Genomic DNA, 18,479 nt, shown 5'->3' on the forward strand with positions numbered 1-18,479 from the left:
TGAAGGAGAGAGAAGGAATTTCCCAAACCAAAGGTAAAGGAGTTTATCACCACTACACTGGCCTTATAAGAAATGTTAAAGGGAATTCTTTACGTGGAAAAGAAAAGATCATAATTAGAAGAAAATTAAGAAAAAAAATTTCACAAGTAAAAGCAAATATACAGTAAAAATAGTGTATCAATCACAAAGCTGAGATGAAGATTAAAAGACAAAAGTAGTAAAAGCAGTTTTATCTGATAGTCACATTGTATTTAAGTAGGGACTCATAAAATGAAAAGATACAAAATATATATACATAAAATATGGAGGGGGTGTAAAACTGAAGTTCTTTTAGAATGTGGACTTTTTTTTTAAGATTTCTATTTATTTATTCATGAGAGACACAGAGGGAGAGAGACAGACAGACACAGGCAGAAGGAGAAGCAGGCTCCATGCAGGGAAGCCTGATGTGAGACTCGATCCCGGGTCTCCAGGATCACGCCCTGAGCCAAAGGAGGACACTCAACCGCTGAGCGACTTAAGCAACAATCAACAATACAGACTGTGTACTTAGGATGTTATATATGAGCCTCATAATAATCACAAACCAGAAATCTATAATAGATATGCAAAAAGATAAAAAAGGAAGCCAAGTATAACACTAAAGAAAGTCATCAATTATAAGAACTACAAAATGGCACTAAGTACATATTGTTAGCAATTACCTTAAACTCTCCAATCAAGACATATAGGATTCTCTCAAATAAATGAATAAAATCTTTTAAAAAATAAATAGATATTTTGCACAGCAAAGGATACAGTCAACAAAACTAAACGACAACCTACAGAATGGGAGAAGATATTTGCAAATGACCTATCAGATAAAGGGCTAGTTTCCAAAATCTATGAAGAACTTATTAAACTCAACACCAAAGAAAGAAGCAATCCAATCATGAAATGGGCAAAAGACATGAAGAGAAATCTCACAGAGGAAGACATAGACATGACCAACACGCACATGAGAAAATGCTCTGCATCACTTGCCATCAGGGAAATACAAATCAAAACCACAATGAGATACCACCTCACACCAGTGAGAATGGGGAAAATTAACAAGGCAGGAAACCACAAATGTTGGAGAGGATGCGGAGAAAAGGGAACCCTCTTACACTGTTGGTGGGAATGTGAACTGGTGCAGCCACTCTGGAAAACTGTGTGGAGGTTCCTCAAAGAGTTAAAAATAGACCTGCCCTACGACCCAGCAATTGCACTGTTGGGGATTTACCCCAAAGATTCAGATGCAATGAAACGCCAGGACACCTGCACCCGATGTTTCTAGCAGCAATGTCCACAATAGCCAAACTGTGGAAGGAGCCTCGGTGTCCATGGAAAGATGAATGGATAAAGAAGATGTGGTTTATGTATACAATGGAATATTACTCAGCCATTAGAAACGACAAATACCCACCATTTGCTTCAACGTAGATGGAACTGGAGGGTATTATGCTGAGTGAAGTAAGTCAATCGGAGAAGGACAAACAGTGTATGTTCTCATTCGTTTGGGGAATATAAATAATAGTGAAAGGGAATATAAGGGAAGGGAAAAGAAATGTGTGGGAAATATCAGAAAGGGAGACAGAACATAAAGACTCCTAACTCTGGGAAACGAACTAGGGGTGGTGGAAGGGGAGGAGGGTGAGGAGTGGGGGTGAATGGGTGACGGGCACTGAGGGGGACACTTGATGGGATGAGCACTGGGTGTTATTCTGTATGTTGGTAAATTGAACGCCAATAAAAAAATTAATTTATTAAAAAAATAAATAGATAAAAAATAGATGATTGATGATAGATGATAGATAGATAGATAGATAGATAGATAGATAGATAGATAGATGATAGATAGATAAAAGGGGGTACCTGAATAGCTCAGTCTATTAAGCATCTGCCTTCAGTTCAGGTCATGGTCTTGGAGTCCTGGAATCAATCCTGCATCAGGCTCTGTGCTCAGCAGAGTCTGCTTGTCACTCTCCTTCCTCTCTGCTCCTCCCTCTACTTGTGTTCTCTCTCTCTCTCAAATGAATAAAATCTTAAAAAAAAAAAAAAGACATAGGGTGACAGAATGAATAAAAGGGCCAGATCCATCTGTATGTTGCTTATAAGAGACATACTTCAGACTATTTACAGAGTAAAGTGAAGGGAGTAAATAGATCATCCAGACAGGAAATAAGGAAACCGTGGCCTTAAATGACCCACTAGACCAGATGGACTTTATACATACATACAGAACATTCCATCTAGAAACAACAGAATACACCTTCTTTTTAAGTACACGTAAAACATTCTCCAGAATGGATCACATGTTAGGCCACCAAACAAGTCTCAATAAATTTAAGGAGATTGAAATCCTATCAAGCATCTTTTCTGACCACAACAGTATGAAACTAGAAATTACAAGGATGGAAAAAAACAAGCACATGAAACCTAAACATGTTACTAACCAGTGGGTCAATGAATAAATAAAAAATGAAATGAAAAAATGGAGACAAATGAAAATGAAAACATAACAGTCCAAAATCTTTGGGACACAATAAAACACTTCTAAGAGGGAAATGTATAGCATTAGAGGCCTACCTCAAGAAACAAAAATTTCAAATAATTTAACAACATATAAAGGAATTAGAAAAAGAATATTAACAAAGCCCAAAATTAGTAGAATGAAGGAAATAATAAAAGAGTGGAAATAAGTGAAACAGTAAAAAAAAAAAAGATCAAGGAAACCAAGAGCTGGTTCTTTGAAAAGCTAAACATAATTGATAAGCAAAAGGACAAAAGAAGTAACAACTGACATCACAACACTACAAAGGATTATAAGAGCGTACAAAAAATATATGCCAACAAATTGGGCAATCTGTATAAATTCCTAGATGTATACAATCTTCCAAAAAATGAATCAGGAAGAAATAAAAAATCTGAACGGGCCAGTTACTGGTAGTGAAACTGAATGAATAATCAAAAAAATCCTCAAACGCCTGCTTCTCTCTCTGCCTCCCTCTGTGTCTCTCATGAATAAATAAATTAAATCTTTAAAAAAAAAAGTCTAGGAACTGATGTCTTCACAGATGAATTCTGTCAAACATTTAAAGAAGAGTTAAGAGATCTGGGTGGCTCAGTCGTTTAAGCTCCAATTCTTGGTTTCCACTTAAGTCATGATCTTGGGGTCCTCGGGTCAAGCCCTGCATCAGGCTCTCTGCTCAGCAGGGAGTCTGCTTCTCTCCCTCTCACACTGCCTCACTGCCACTTGCATACTCTATAAAATAAACAAATCCTAAAAATAAGTAAATAGGGGTTAATCTTGTTTTGTCAAACTATTCTTAAAAATAGGAAGGAAATCTTACAAATTCATTTTAAAGGCCAGCATCACCTTCATAACAAAATCAAAGACGCTACAACTATAGGCGAATGTCTCTGATAAACACAGATTGAAAAATCCTTAACAAAATATTAAACTGAATCCAACAATACATTAAAAGAGTCATTCATTATCATATGGGATTTACTCTAGGGATGCAAGTATGGTTCAATATTTGCAAATCAATCAATGTGTTACATCACATCAACAAAATGAAGGATGGGGCACCTTGGTAGCTCAGTTGGTTAAGTGTCTGACTCTTAATTTTTGCTCACGTCATGATCTTGGGGTCCTGGGATTGAGCACTGTGTTGAGGGTTCCATGCTTAGTGGGGAATCTGTTGGGGATTCTCTGCCTTCCTCTGCCCATCCCATTGCTTGCATTCTCTCTAATCTTTTTTTTTTTAAATGAAGGATAAAAATCATATAACCATCTCAAGAGATTCAGAAAAAGCATTTGACAATATTTAACAAAGGGGTTTAGAGGAAATCTATCTCAGCATATCAAAGGCTATTATGACAAACATAACTGACATACCCAATGAGGAAAAGCTTTCAGCTAACAGGTTTTCCTCTAAAACCTGAGACAAGACAAGAATGTCAGTCTGCTCTAGCCACTTTTATTCAACATAATACTGGAAGTCCTAGCCACAGCAATCAGACAAGAAAAAGACATAAGCATCCAGATTGGTAAGGAAGAAGTAAAACTTTCAGTATTTGGAGAAGACAATATATAGAAACCCTAAAGATTCCACCAAAAAAACCATTAGAACTGATAAATGAATTCATTTATGTCTCAGGATATAAAACTAATATACAGGAATCTTTCATTTCTGTACACTAATAAATAGCAAAAAGAGAAAGAAAACAATCCTACCTATAATTGTACCAAAAGGAATAAAATACCTCAACTAGTACTCTAAAACTATAGAATATTGAAAAAAATGAAAGATGACACAGCAAATGGAAAGATATTCCATGCTCGTAAAATGGAAGAACTAATATTGTTAAAACGTCCATACTACCCAAAGCAGTATATAGATTTAATGCAATCCTCATCAAAATATCAATAACATTTTTCACAGAACTGGAACAAATAACAGTTAAATTTGTATGGAACCACACAAAACCCCAAATAACCACAGCAATCTTGAGAAAGAACAAACCTGGTGGTATCACAATCCCAAACTCAAGATACACTACAAAGATGGAGTAATCAAAACAATATGCTACTGACACAAAAGTAGACACAGATCATTGGAACAGAATAGAGAGCCCAGAAATAAACCCATGCATATATGGTCAATTAAAAGAGAGGAGGCAAGGATATACAATGGGGAAGTGACAGTCTCTTCAGTAAACGGTGTTGGGAAGACTGGACAGGTATATACAAAAGAATGAAACTGGACAAATCCTTACACCATACACAAAAATAAACTCAAAATGGTTTGGAAGCCTTAATTATGAGACCCAAAGCAGTAAAACTCCTTAAAATATTAAGACAGTAATCTCTTAGATGTTGGCCTTAACAACATTTTTTCTAGATCTGACTCCCCAGGCAAGGGAAACAAAAACAAAATTAAAATTAATTTTTATTTATCAAAATAAAAAGCTTCAAAAGCTTCTGTATAGTGAAGGAAACCATCAATAAAACAAAAAGTTCAACCTACTGAATAGGAGAAGATATTTGCAAATGATATACCTGATAAGGGATGAATATCGAAAATATATAAAGAGCTCATTATACAACTCTACGTACACACACACACACGTACACACGCGCGCGCGCGCCAAAAAATCTAATGTAAAAATGGGCAGAGGACTTGAACGGTTTTTTCCAAAGAAGACATTCAGATGGCCAACAGATACGTGAAAAGATGCACAACCTCACTAATCATAAAGAAAATGCAAAACTGAAATATCACCTTAGACCTGCTAGAATGCTAAAATAAAAAAGACAAAAAGTGTTAGGATGTGGGGAAAAGGGAACTCTCATGCACTGTTGGTGGGAATGTAAATTGGTGCAGCCACAGCAGAAAACAGTATGGACCTTCCTCAAGGTTTGGTAATTCCTTTCTATGATGACACAAAAGATACAAAGGAAAAGAGTGACAATCTCTTGGAGGAAATAAATCCGTAAAACCAAGAGTAGCGAGCCCAAGGAACCAGTTCCACAATATTTTCTCCTAATCTAAATTTAGAGAAATTAAGGTTGTCACCACTCTCACTCCACTGGACTCTGTAGACAGAGATTCTGGGAGCTGGTGTGGTAAGAAATCTCACCTTCTACCAGCTATCTGTCCGATGTCCCAAGATCTCAAAGCTGCAGAACTTTCACGGCAAATATCCAGTGGAAGTGTAACCTGCCAACTAGGCCAATTGAAGATGAGGACGATATTTTTCTTCTTTCCAAGGTTCTTCTGGCTGGACTACAAAATCTATAGGAGAAAATTAACAGGAGAAACTAACATCTTATTTTGTGCACACAGACCCAATAATGAAACTGAGATGTGAATTAATAAGCAAGGTGGGGAGTTTTTGTGCATTTTAGACAGAGACAGTAAATCTGTGAGAAATTGACAGCATAAAGAAAATGGATATTTGGGAGTTTTATTAGGGAATTCTAAGTGGAATTTGGGCTGAGGTAGTAGATTAGTAAAGGAAAAGTAACAAAGTTTGTTTCCATAGCTTTCTTGGCTTCAAAATCCTTTTCTCTGGTAATGAGGATATCTTTTTAGCTCTTAATACAGAGAGAGTACCTTTCATATGGGAGATTTATTTTCTGCTTCAGGAGGATAGGAGAGGGTCTGAGTGTCCTTGGACCTATGGTTCCCCAAGTAGCTTCAATTCAAAATAATGACTATGCCATTGTGCTACGTTATGGGCGGCCTGCCCTTGGCCCCTGCAGAGGAACGTGGCAAAGATCTGGGCAAATGCACAGATACACATTGAAAAGATCTCTATCATGTAGGTTAGAAATCAAGATCCTACATTATTGTAGTTTGTTTCTCTTCAGCCTGGAGTAAATAGAATCATGAGTAATTCTGCCCTTTGAGGAACAAAGCATTTTGGTCTCAATAGCTTTATTCTGAAAAGTAGATCTCACCGGTGTGTTCATTCTTAGGTTGAAACAACTGTCAGTGTAGATAAAATCCATTAATACCTTATTATTGATCGATGTTTCAACATGAGTATGAACAATATTTGTAAGTAAAAAGTGGTCATAAGTGTTGGAATATGTTCATTATGTACCAAGCTAGGGTGGAGACTGTATTGTGCTCTCTTTCCAGCAGCTTCCTGCCAATAGACACTGCAGAGAAAGGAGGCACCAGGGACCAGTCTTACTCGGTGCTGTAGTGCCAGCCCCAGCCCCAGCCCAGTGTCTGACTTGCATTAATGGAACAAGTGAACTTTTTCCCAGATTTCTTACTCCATCAAGTTTCTGAGAAACTTTTTATTGGTTCCTGATACCTGTCCCCGCTCTCCATTAGCTGTTTGGGAAGGAAACAATAAGAGGAAACATTTCTGAGACTCATTTACAAGACTTCTAACATTTCTGAGAAGGAATGGAGGACACACGCAAGAGATTGCTCTCTGATTGCCGGTGGTGTTGCGGGGGGAAGAGCATTCTGTATTTAGCACCTTGTGTCTTTTGATGCTTGGTGCAGGAAGCTGTCTCTCAGGGTAGCATTAAAGACTCTCCAGTTTTTGAAGTAGGCTGCCCAGGGTGAAGCTTACATCTTCAGAGCTGGTATTGGCTGATGCCTGGAGTTCATTGTCTGTCTATTCTCAGTACCATTTTGAGACACCTCCTCTGAGATTTACCTAATTATATTGCTAGCCATTCCACCAAATAATCCTCAGTTTGAATCAAGGAAGGCAGGCTGCAAGTGTACCAGAGGTTGGCGGGGTGGGGGTGGGGGGAAGCTTGGTCTCCATTTAAAAGAAGACCCATACCTTTTAAGAAAAAAAATGTAATAATTTGTTGGCTTCTTGAATTATTTATATCTTTTGACATGTGAGAAGATGCCCGTGAACCAAGGGGAGAAGCAGTGGTGGTTCCTCAGCACAATGAAAACGTCTATGCATCACTTGCAAGCACAGATCATTTCTGTGCTAGTTGCTCTCATCTAGAGAATGGCCTCATCCTCCAATAAAAGGGATGATTTATAAAGTGGGACTTCTGAACGAATTCTGTGGAGGAGAGGTGGGAAGGCACAGGGGAGTCTGATTTTTCCAGCCTCTTTGCTCTTCCTTCAGTATCATACTTTAAGAACAAAGATTGGGGGAGGAGAAGGCTGCAGAGCAGTAGGGTGTGTAGTAGGCCAGCTAAAGACATGAGTTCATATTCAGATTTCAAGCTTATAAATACCAACACTGATTTTCAGCCTTCTGAGTTATCTGAGGAAAGGGAAATTTTGTAATAAACTGTTTTGCCAAACCGAATGGGTCTTTTTACCATGATTTCTCATGAAGAGTAATTTTCTACCTTCTGAAACAACTTATCAGACACCTGGTTTTTATCTTGAATCTGTACATTGTTTCTTAATAAAAGTGATAAATTTCTTGCAGGTGTTTCCCATCACCATTACCTTTCAAGTGCTCGTGTACTGTTTCAAAAGCTCTCCAATTTTCGCCTTGGATAGTGGCGGTAGTGCCTTTCACTACAAACATCATAAGCAACCTGTCTTCCTAATGCCTAGCAGCTGGATCAATCGTAACCCACTTCTCAGGCTACATACAAGTCTGTTTCTACCTTAGAAATTTAAGGAAGATCCATCTACTTTTGGAGGTTTTAGAGGCTCAGGCAGTAAGTTGCTATAGCCAATCTCAAATCTTCTTTAATAAAAACATGTTGATTTTTTTGGTAATACTGCAATGGCCAGTTCTCTTTATCTCCAGTCTGTTGCTTTTACATAAATCTTAATATGAAAGCGTCTTTCCAAGCAGTTGGCTACACCTAATCTATGTTTAATGTTATCCAGTAGCCCGTAGATCCAGGACACCGAAAGAAAAAAACAAATGGGAGATTTTGTATTTAAATATAGGATAAGTAAAATTCATCTCTTTAAAAAGTCACAGCACAACTGTATTGGAAGGATGAGGCTTGATGTTCCCAACTGGCCCTGAGCCTATGCTGGACCGACCTTGGCTGCTTCTGAAGCCCCTTCACACTCAAGTCATACGGGAACGGAGGACGGGGAATTCTACAATGTGAACTGCAAGCCTCCAAAACGTAGAGAACCCTCCAGGAGACTACATCATGGTTTAGTTCAATGCCTTAGCAAATTTTCTATCTCCCCCGTGGAGCAGTCTTCTCCAGAGCAGCTTGTGACCCCAGCGTATGGAAGTGTAATTGCAGATAACACAGCAGTGTCTCAGCCTGAGATTTCTCTCATTAATAAGGGCTCGAGCATATAGGTGGAAGACAGAAAAGATCCAATTTCTTTGTCCCTGGCTTCTATTCGTCATTCAAGCAACCATCAAAGATAAGCACAGATCAATGAATTGAGTGTATATTAATGTCAAAACTTCTTCAAAGAAAAAGAAAGCACATCTGGCCATGCAAGTACTTGTTGAGAGTTTTTCAGTGATGTTCTTTATCTGCAAATTAACTTAATAAAATCATCCCATCATTAAAATTAAGTTATGTTCATGTCTGATTTTTTCTTAATCAGCATGTCAAAAATTTAGCATCTGGCTTCATTATTGCACGTGACTCTGGTACACAGATGCACTCTGAAGCTAAGGGAGCTTCTGGTGAAAATTATTAGAGTTTTATTATTTCCCATAATAGCTTCAAATGAAGTTTACTGCATGAACATATTCCTTTCATGAAGGCCAAGCATCAATTTCCTGGAGTCTTTAATGTGGTTACGAGAATGGATTTCATCCCAGCAATTAAATGAGGTGACATGGTACTAATAGTAAACCTATATTTACCATGTATGAGGCACTGTGCTCCACCTAATCCTCATGAAAAGTCATTGAAGTTAGAAAATTATCTTAGTTTCACAGGCCAGGAAACTGAGGCACAGAGGAACTAATGGCCCAGTTAATCATAAGCAGTGGAGCTGGTATTTGAACCCATGTAGACTGATTCCAGAATCTACAGTCTTAATCACAGTGTTGTGCCAGCACTAAAATCTCAGAGACCGTTTGGTGTAGATCTCTATATGCTAAAAGTCAGTGATTAGTCTTGAATTGTTTTTTTCGCCATGATGTTAACATGCGTCTTTGAATTCACAACTTATTTTCTACCTTTTCTCTGAGAACTTATGATCTGTTCTGTAATGCAAGCAAGAATATAAAACCCAGGAAGTTAATAGCAAAACAGCACCCTGAAACAGGGCTGGTTCTTAAATGTTCACACATCCAAATGTACCCAGTATTCCTGGTATCTGAATCCATGGCTTAACCCATGGCTTCTGGGTTAATCAAGAAGATCAAATACACAAGATGGAAACTTAGGTAATTAAATCACAAAGCCTTTATCAACAATTTGCTTAAGTAGCTGTAATTTACAGAATGTTTAATGTACGCATTAACCATTCTTCTAGTTTCTCCAAGGCCCATCTCAGAAAGCATTTAAATTATGTTATCTCATCTACCTGGATACATGCCATCCCTGAATTATACTTTGATCATAAACCTTCAACCATTTTACAAGGATCATTACAAGAGTTTTCATTTTCAATAATTCACTATCTGGCACAAATGGAGTTTAATGCACCATCCATTATCCACTGGATTGTCCAATATCCCTCTTTCACACAAGAATCAATGTTACAGTATTGCTCAAATTTTGATTCTAGAAAATATTGGTCTCTGTAAATATGTTTGCATATGTAATTGTATCAGAAAATGAAAACCTGTCATCCCTTTTATACAAGTGTTATCAGGATTAGGCTTAACTGTGTGTAATGGAGACCCAGACCACTGTAACCTAATCTAATGGCTTATTTTTCACAGGAGGTAGGCCACTAGTGGGACTAGTTCAGCCACTCGAGGAAGTCCTCAAGGAAAGCATCTAGAAGCCATTATACAATGACACATCTGCAAAAGCCCTCTTGTCTGCCCGCTGTTGCCAGAGGATCAATTATATGCCTCTCATTTCTGCCTCCCATGTCACACCAAGTACATGTTGTTTGAGGAAACTGTCCCCCATTACTGCTGGTGAATATTCTGGGGAATGTACATTGCAAGACTCCCAAACCCTCTGCCACGGGGGAGAGATTAGAATTACAGGGGCAGGCCAGCATAGTCGGGCCCGAGGCTGGACTATTAAATAATATCTAACGTCCAAACAGTGGAGTGAAGCAGCATGCTTCTGCCTAATGTGATAGGTCACCTCATCCAAACACGCCACCCTTTTCAGTCACAATTCCCTTTGCTATCCTGTAACCTGAAACCAAAAATTAAGCCAACTGTCATATGTCTTACGGAAAATGCAAAGGGGTAGGGATCTGTCACTGCTAATAAAATTAATTTGCTAATGTCAATGCACTAATCCATTCATAACAATGCATTGTAGCAGTTGTCTGTGAGGCCATAGTTGGTGTTAACAACTTTCTTAGTTGGCCTTGCATGCCGTGTTCCCTCTGCCCTCTGTCTGCCCCTCAGCTCCTCAAGGGGCTTTGCCTCGTGGAATGACCCCAACCTTCGATCCTCAAGTGCCTGGCACCTCTCCTACCTGTACCGGTGGTGCCGCCTTCCATGAACTTGAGCCTCTGGACATGTAAGGACCAGGACGAGTTCCAAATTCCCCCTCATAGTGACCACGATCCTCTCCTTTGCCTGTGGCCCCAGGGATGGAAGGAGCCAACAAGGACCAGGCGGCGGTCTCACCTTCTTCCTCCCCCAAAAACATTTGACACATCCCTTGGTAAAAGCATTCCTTCCTTGGGATCTCAGGCTCCTAGGCCAGCAGCCCATGCAGGGAACAAGAAACATTTTGCAGGTGGGTTTGGGGAAGGGTGAGGGTATGAATCCACTTCCCTGTCTATCCCAGTTCTTGGCCCTGTGTTTTCTCTCTGGGGGCAGAAAGGGACCAGGTACATGCATCTGGTTCAAGCAGATAGGGCATCTTGCAGGACAGCAGGATTTCATTGCTCAAGCACTCCAACATCTCGAGACCAAACCAGGCAAACGCTGGTGTGTCGATTTACCTAGAACCTTCTCTTCTGGCTACCACATGGGTGGCCCATCTCAGGTGTTGGTTACCGGTCTAGGCCAACTTGAGTGACACAGAGTTGGCCTGGCTTCATCCGTCTCTGGCATCTTCCTCCAACACTGCTTAAACACATGCAAATGAACACACACATTTGCAGCGTTTCTGGTGTGAATCCTGAAAGCAACATTTTCTCTCTCTTTCTCCTGAAGGCTCCCTGGCCCCCGGCCCCCACCCGCTTTCTTTGGCGGGCGCATCTTAAATGTGTTAAATCTAGGAAAAGATGTCATCAAAGGGAGAGAAACAGGTGGGGAAGAAAGAGATGAAAACACTCTTTGACAGTTCACTTCTGTTTTGCAGCTGTGAGGAGAGCCGCAGATTTGAATCGCGTTACCTCCCTCACCAAGCTAATTAATTCTCCTTTTAAAACAAAACAAAGCAACGTCTCCTTCCTTCAATCAGTGTCAACAGCCAATTACAATCTTTCATCACCCAGTGTAATAACACAAATGTTATCAAGGAAGAAAACAGTTGGACTGACAAGATTAGCAATTCACTCCTTCTTTCTTAATCTTGTAATCACCCGGGATGCAGCAGTTTACAATAATATACACCCAAGTTTGCCAGTAAATTACCCCATAAAGGCCATGTGTAAATTCCCCATCATGTCATGTCTACTTTTGGCACAGAAGCACGTGTCTTCCTGTAGGAGACAGGGGATAAATTAAGATCAACCCCTTAGAGAGCTTTTCCCTCATCCATTAACCACTGCAGAAGGCTGTTAATTATGTAAAGAGGGGCATGGTGGGTAGAATACATAACCATGGATGGCATTTGGGGGCGACAGAAAACGCTGGCAGCTGACAGTGACAGAAGGTATTTTGCCAGTGAGACGATCAGCACTTTGCTGTCACGTGCTAGAAGACAAAAGGCTTCTTGCCTTGTTGGGATCAAATGTTGGTTGATAGGACTTGGGTTTCTTCCCTGACATCTTTTTTGGGAAGCCTGACTTGGTTATCAGGGCCTGAAAACCACACTCCTTGCAACTCTAGCAGTGAGTGTAATGGTGTGAATGCTAAACTGCAACGGGATTGTGAAAGCACGGTCACATAGAACTGCTAGCAAGAAAACGGTCGCAAAGAACCGATCCCCAGCCCCCATCTGATCGGGCTGGCGGGGGTCTCATTCTCCACTGGGGTGCTGGCTCCCACATCTCCCTGGGGTAGAACAAAGACCCCGGGAGCTTCTATGATATCTAGAAAGAGGATGAGGGGTTCTGATATCTGTTTGCCCTTGGGTGTTGGGGTTTCCAAAGCCTGGTGACCCTGCAGCTCTAATCCTGCTCTGGAAATACTGTCTTGGTTTCCCCTTGGCTATGTTGCTCTCAGTGTTTCCGTGGCCCAAATGCCCAGCTTCCCTCAGGTGGGGGGTGCAGGGCCTGGACAGGCAACTAGAACCACATAAAAGTCTTCAAGGAAGGAGAATAATGGGAAGGCAGAGGCAAGTGTAGAGCTTGCTTCACCTACCTTGGGTGGAGAAGGGATGGGGGCTTGGTGAGAGGCTTCTGTGTGCTTGTACTATCATAGCTTCCTAGAGGACTCACACCTACCACCACTTGGGTCAGAACAGGGTATAGCTGGTGCCCATGCTGGGCTGGAGGCCCCTCGGCTTCGGCTGCTGCACCTATACTTGACTCTGGCCCCTGAAGGAGGATTTCTCCTTCCTGCATAGCTATGGGCACTTTAGATCTTTTCTGAGATCTATCCCACTTCTTTTGGAGCACCTCTCCCCGCCCCCCATTGAGGACACTTCCTACTTTCCCGAAGTCCTCCTCATTGGTGCCAGGAGGACCTGTGATCTAGAACTGAAAAGCCCAGGAAGGCACTTGAGGAAGCAGACCCCACAACTAACCAGCACTGAGAGTCTCACACTTTCCACACAGGATCAGATCTTAGCGACGTGAAAGAAAATATCAACACAGAGTCGGTGCTGCTGAGAGACTGATTCCAAATGGAGCCAGGAGGCCATCGAGGAAGCAGAGCTGATGTACATCCCCACCTGAAAGAAAAGATAAACTTGAAAATATAGGTCGTTGCCAAGCATCTTGGAGCACCAGTGGCAATGCTGCCGTGTCAAGAAATGAACTTCTTTCTTCTTAGAACACAGACTTTTTGCTTAGTGATAGCCCTTAGCAACCAACCACGTGCAGGTGAGAATAGCTTCAGCTTGTCAACACCAATCACAATTCTTGACAAACAACTTACGTGGCTTTACAGGGAGCCTCCTCTTTGCCTTTGTAAGCCCGCCTCTTTTCTCCTTGCTTTGGAACAGATTTTTCATTCCTGCTCCTCAGTCTCTCCCAAACTGCAGTTCTCAGGCTCCAAACAAAAGCCTTTCTTTGGTTTGCCTTCCAGTCTTGCTGCATTTCTTGTTCAACAGCAATCAACTGGGTAATGTGATGAGATCAGAATATTTCTTAATGACAACATACAGCCCAAAACTCCAAATCATCCTTAAGTAGCCAAAATGCAATCACCATAGATAATTTATGGAAGCCATGGCAGGCTCAGCACGCTTAGTGCCTCGTGTTTGATGACCTCCCACCAGAAGTGAATGGAAATACCTGTATTTCAAATCAAAGATGCACACACTCTGCATGCAGAGTTCCTTTCACACAACTAAGTCATAAATTCTGCAAAAACACTTTGTCGTCGCAGCCTGCAGGCATTCGAGGGCTGGTGCCTCTGAGCCTCTGCCATTTCCAGGCCCCAGAATGCCTGTGGTGGATGCGGCTGGCATGGCCCGCCAACCACCTGTCTGCAAACAGAAATATATGATGATAAAAGAAATTTTAGAATACATGACCAATGACAAGTTATTGATAATGGGCTATAAAGGATTAAGTATTTATACTGTTTTTAAGGGCATTTTCTAATGAATTGTTGAGTACCACAAGTCCCAAGTGCAGTGCTAAACTATAGCAATACCAAGCTAAAATACTTGGTACTAATTTTAAGGTGTTTGCAGTCTAATGCAGTAGCCATACATATGGGTGATTCCCACCCCTCAAAGACAGCTACTGAAAACTACTGGTCTATTTCTTTCCGGTTTTCTCTATGCCTGCATATCATATACCAAAATTAGGATCATGTTGAATAATTCGGTTCCGGGTTCTGTGTTATTTACTTAACACTGTTTTGTATGTGTTTTTTATGTGCTTTGAAAATGTGATTTTTAACGACATCATGACATTATTATTTGTATGTCCCATAACTATTTGAACAAATTCATTATTGTTGAATATTTCATGTTTATGCTTCCAAAGTTATTTATCAGTAGTGACTGCATAAACATCCTTGTATATAAATCTGCCTGCATTGATCAGAGCTCTTTCTTAGAATGCATGCCTCAAAACAGATTTATTGGTCCACAGCCTCTGAACAGTTTTAGATTCTTAAAGATATATGGCCAAATTTTTGTGGGTTTATACATCATATAATTCATTAAGCAAGTATTTTATTTTAAGCAAGTATTTTCTAAAGAAGCTACTATGTGCCAGGTATGGTGCTCCAGCACAAGGAATACATTGGGAAGCAAAATCAACAGAGTCTCTCTCCTTAGAGAATTTATAAACCACTGAAATAGAGTTTCGATATAACCTGAGAACTGAAAGCAAGAATATTTGTAGACTTAATGTTGTATTTCATGCAGAATTAAGAGCTTTGGAGAAGGAAAAACAGAACAAAATGAAAATTTTGACTCTCAGAATACCATTTAGGCAAATAATTCTAATGTTATTAAAATTCGCTAAGCATTATAGCAGCTGTCAAGTTGCACATAAATTATGCAATTACCCATAAATTATGTGTTCAGTCAGCTAAGGTTATGGAGGAATATTAGAAATTGGTTTAATTCCAAATGGTACTCAGTGGGAAAAATAAAAAAATAATTACTGTATGTTCACAATTTGAAAGTGAAAATAACTCATATGTCAAGTGAGTTGTCTATTTTTCCAAAAAGTTCGCTAGGAAAGACTGCTGAAGCAGCTAGGAATGGGAAAATTTAAGAGGAAGAGTCTACTGGGAATCTCTATACAATGTGATGGGCTGAACTGACATGGATAGATCCCCCTCTTATTCCAAACCCACAGATATTTTGGGGGAAAGTAACAAGGAAGGGAGGAAGAAAAAGTAGGGTACAAACAAGGAGAACATATTTGTAACATATATAGCTGATAATTGATTAATATCAGCATTTATAAAGAAAACTTTTTTTAAAGATTTATTTATTTATTTATGATAGACATAGAGTGAGAGAGAGAGAGAGGCAGAGTGTGTCACAGGCAGAGAGAGAAGCAGGCTCCATGCCGGGAGCCTGACGTGGGACTCGATCCCGGGACTCCAGAATTGCGCCCTGGGCCAAAGGCAGGAGCTAAACCGCTGAGCCACCCAGGGATCCCCAAAGAAAACTCTTAAAATCAGTAAGGAAAAGACAACTGTAAAGAACAGATGACATGAGCAGTAATTCATGAATAAAAAAACACCCAATGGCCCCTATATATGAAAGGATGCTCAATCTCACCCCTAATTAGGGTAATGCATCCTAAAAGCAGAGTGATAGATCATATTACATTCATCAGACTGACACTGAAAAGTCAGAAAATAGCAAGTGTGGACAAGGAGTATATCAACAGAAACTACAAATTGGTACAGCTGACTTGGAAGATAATTTGGCATGATCTTTTAAAGCTGAAAATGTGTCTATATTGGGACCAGAAATCACTCCTGGGTCTACCTATAGAGATACAGAATGCCTTTCCTTGGCTTTACTATTCCTTTTGTTTCTTTTATTTGGCTTTCTGAATCATATATTGATTGAGTTTTTAAGAACTTACCCCAATTAGAAGCACATGGAGTTTAGGTAAAATTATTGGCCCAAGCAAAATCTTTATTTAGCAGAACTCATGGTTAGATCAAGAATTTTGCCACAACTTATAAGTACTGCAATTTCAGGAAATATTAGAGATTTTATATATTTATTTATTTGAGAGAGAGCGAGAGAAGGGAGAGAGCAAAGGGAGAGGGACAAGCAGACTCCATGCTGAGGCTGGGGCCCAATGTGGGGATTGATCCCATGACCCAGACGTCATGACCTGAGCAGGAACCAAGAGTTGGGACACTCAACTGACTGAGCCACCCAGGTACCCCTCAGGAAATATGAGATTGGATCTCTACACCTAATCTCAAAAATACAGTAAATATAAAACTTAAATATTCCACAATGGCAATTGAAGATATTTTTGACTTTGCATTTGGTAGGAATTACTATGTCTTATAGGAGGTAGGGAATTAGAGGTGTGCATTAGGATAATAGAATTTTCAAGAGAACCTTATAAACTAGGGTGAAAATTAGATTTGGGGCTTTAGTGTCTAGGATTCTAATTTAACATGATGTGGAATTCATCTCATCAAATTGCTAAACTAAATCTCTCATGCGAACAACTGCTTGGGTTAATTAAAAAAATCGGGAGCTTTTCACATGTTAATAAATAAGAAAAGATGTAGAACTGCAGACCTTTCTCCTCCTTAAATGCAAGCAAGTGGTACCTGACCTTAGCTGAGCCATTGTGATTTGATGGAGGCATTCTAATTAGTGGATCAAATTGCTCTCATTTTTCATAGTCCTTGTTCAACAAAACTTGCTGCATATGCTTTTTGAAAATGCAGTGATACCATAGACTCTGTCTGGTGCTGGGCTGATTGTTATACTGCAGAGGTGTTCTTTATATGTCAACTTCATCATCTTTGCAAACAACTTCATTACCAACGTAATTTGGGATTGGCGTGCTTTCATTAATCTGCAACTTTAGGTTTTGATGCATGACCACTTTTCAGAAAAGTCTGAAAACAAAACCATAGAATACCTATGCATTTGGAGACCAAAGCAGCGTATATCATATATTCAACTATGCAGTGTCTTACCAACGCTGTTATAAGAAATTGCTAAGGTGTAATGGGGTATGGGAGAAGAGGATGTAGACTCTTTGATTCATATCATCCAGAGAATTTTATCCTGCTGACTATGCCAACTGTCGAGGAAGAATAATTTCCTCTTCCCTTCAAGGTCCTTCTAGCTGGACTAAGAATCCGATTGACATGAGATAGATTAAGAGGAGACAAATAAGATTTAATTTCTTAAATCCAGGGAATCCACACAGACATGAGATTCCAGAGGCTGTCAGGCTGAATGAGGCGTATAGGTCATCCTGAACTAAGGAGAAGGGGCAGGGATCTGGGACTTTAAAGGCAGGGAATGCAATCCATACACAGGAAGATGAAAAAGAATAAATGTTCGGTAAACACACATTTGCTGGGCCGCTCAGGGACAATGGGACACAGAGGACTTTGACTACAGAGGCCCTGTCTACCACACCTAGTTCATATCATAATGTACTTATCTATAGTGATAGCTCTCTTCCTGGAGCAGATCCTTTATCTAAATTATTTTTAGGCAGTTGAGGGAGAGGCAAGGAGCTTCTCCTGAATCTGCTGGGCTTTAATTGCTTTTAACTCAAAAATAATCTTCGTGCCAAAGTGGCCCATCTCGGGTTGGCCTTCCCTTGGCCCCTACAGGATCCAGGTTATTCTCTGGGTGACCTCACACTACTTCTCCCCCAACCAAGGATTCTGCTTGGCCCCTGCACTGTGAGAAGGTGCCGTGACCATAGAATTGTTGTGATTCACTGGCTTCCCGTCATGCCCTGGCTTTCATTTTTTTCCCATTCTCTTTTAGTTTTTGGTTTGTTTTACTAAGAAGATAAATATGATGTATATATAAATATATTATAAGTATACATAGATATGTATATTATATACAGTGATATATACTGATTGAATGGGTTTTTCTGGATCTATTTTTTTGC

The 18,479-nt window shown here is 40.0% G+C and overlaps 1 long non-coding RNA gene across 2 annotated transcripts; it reads right to left on the bottom strand.

Moving 5' to 3' along the window:
• Positions 1 to 2,005: 2,005 nt before the first annotated feature.
• LOC111098720 lies at positions 2,006 to 15,825 on the bottom strand. Of its 2 annotated transcripts, XR_005369283.1 has the most exons (4): positions 13,822 to 15,825; positions 13,469 to 13,615; positions 5,671 to 5,825; positions 2,006 to 2,065 (listed from the first exon to the last, which is right to left on the bottom strand). It is a non-coding gene; the product is annotated as an uncharacterized LOC111098720 (long non-coding RNA). The 2 variants fall into 2 exon arrangements; XR_005369282.1 differs by having other exon boundaries at positions 13,469 to 15,825.
• Positions 15,826 to 18,479: the final 2,654 nt, after the last annotated feature.

This window comes from Canis lupus, chromosome 14, assembly GCF_011100685.1.
Source record: "Canis lupus familiaris isolate Mischka breed German Shepherd chromosome 14, alternate assembly UU_Cfam_GSD_1.0, whole genome shotgun sequence".
Taxonomy (NCBI): Eukaryota; Metazoa; Chordata; class Mammalia; order Carnivora; family Canidae; genus Canis; species Canis lupus.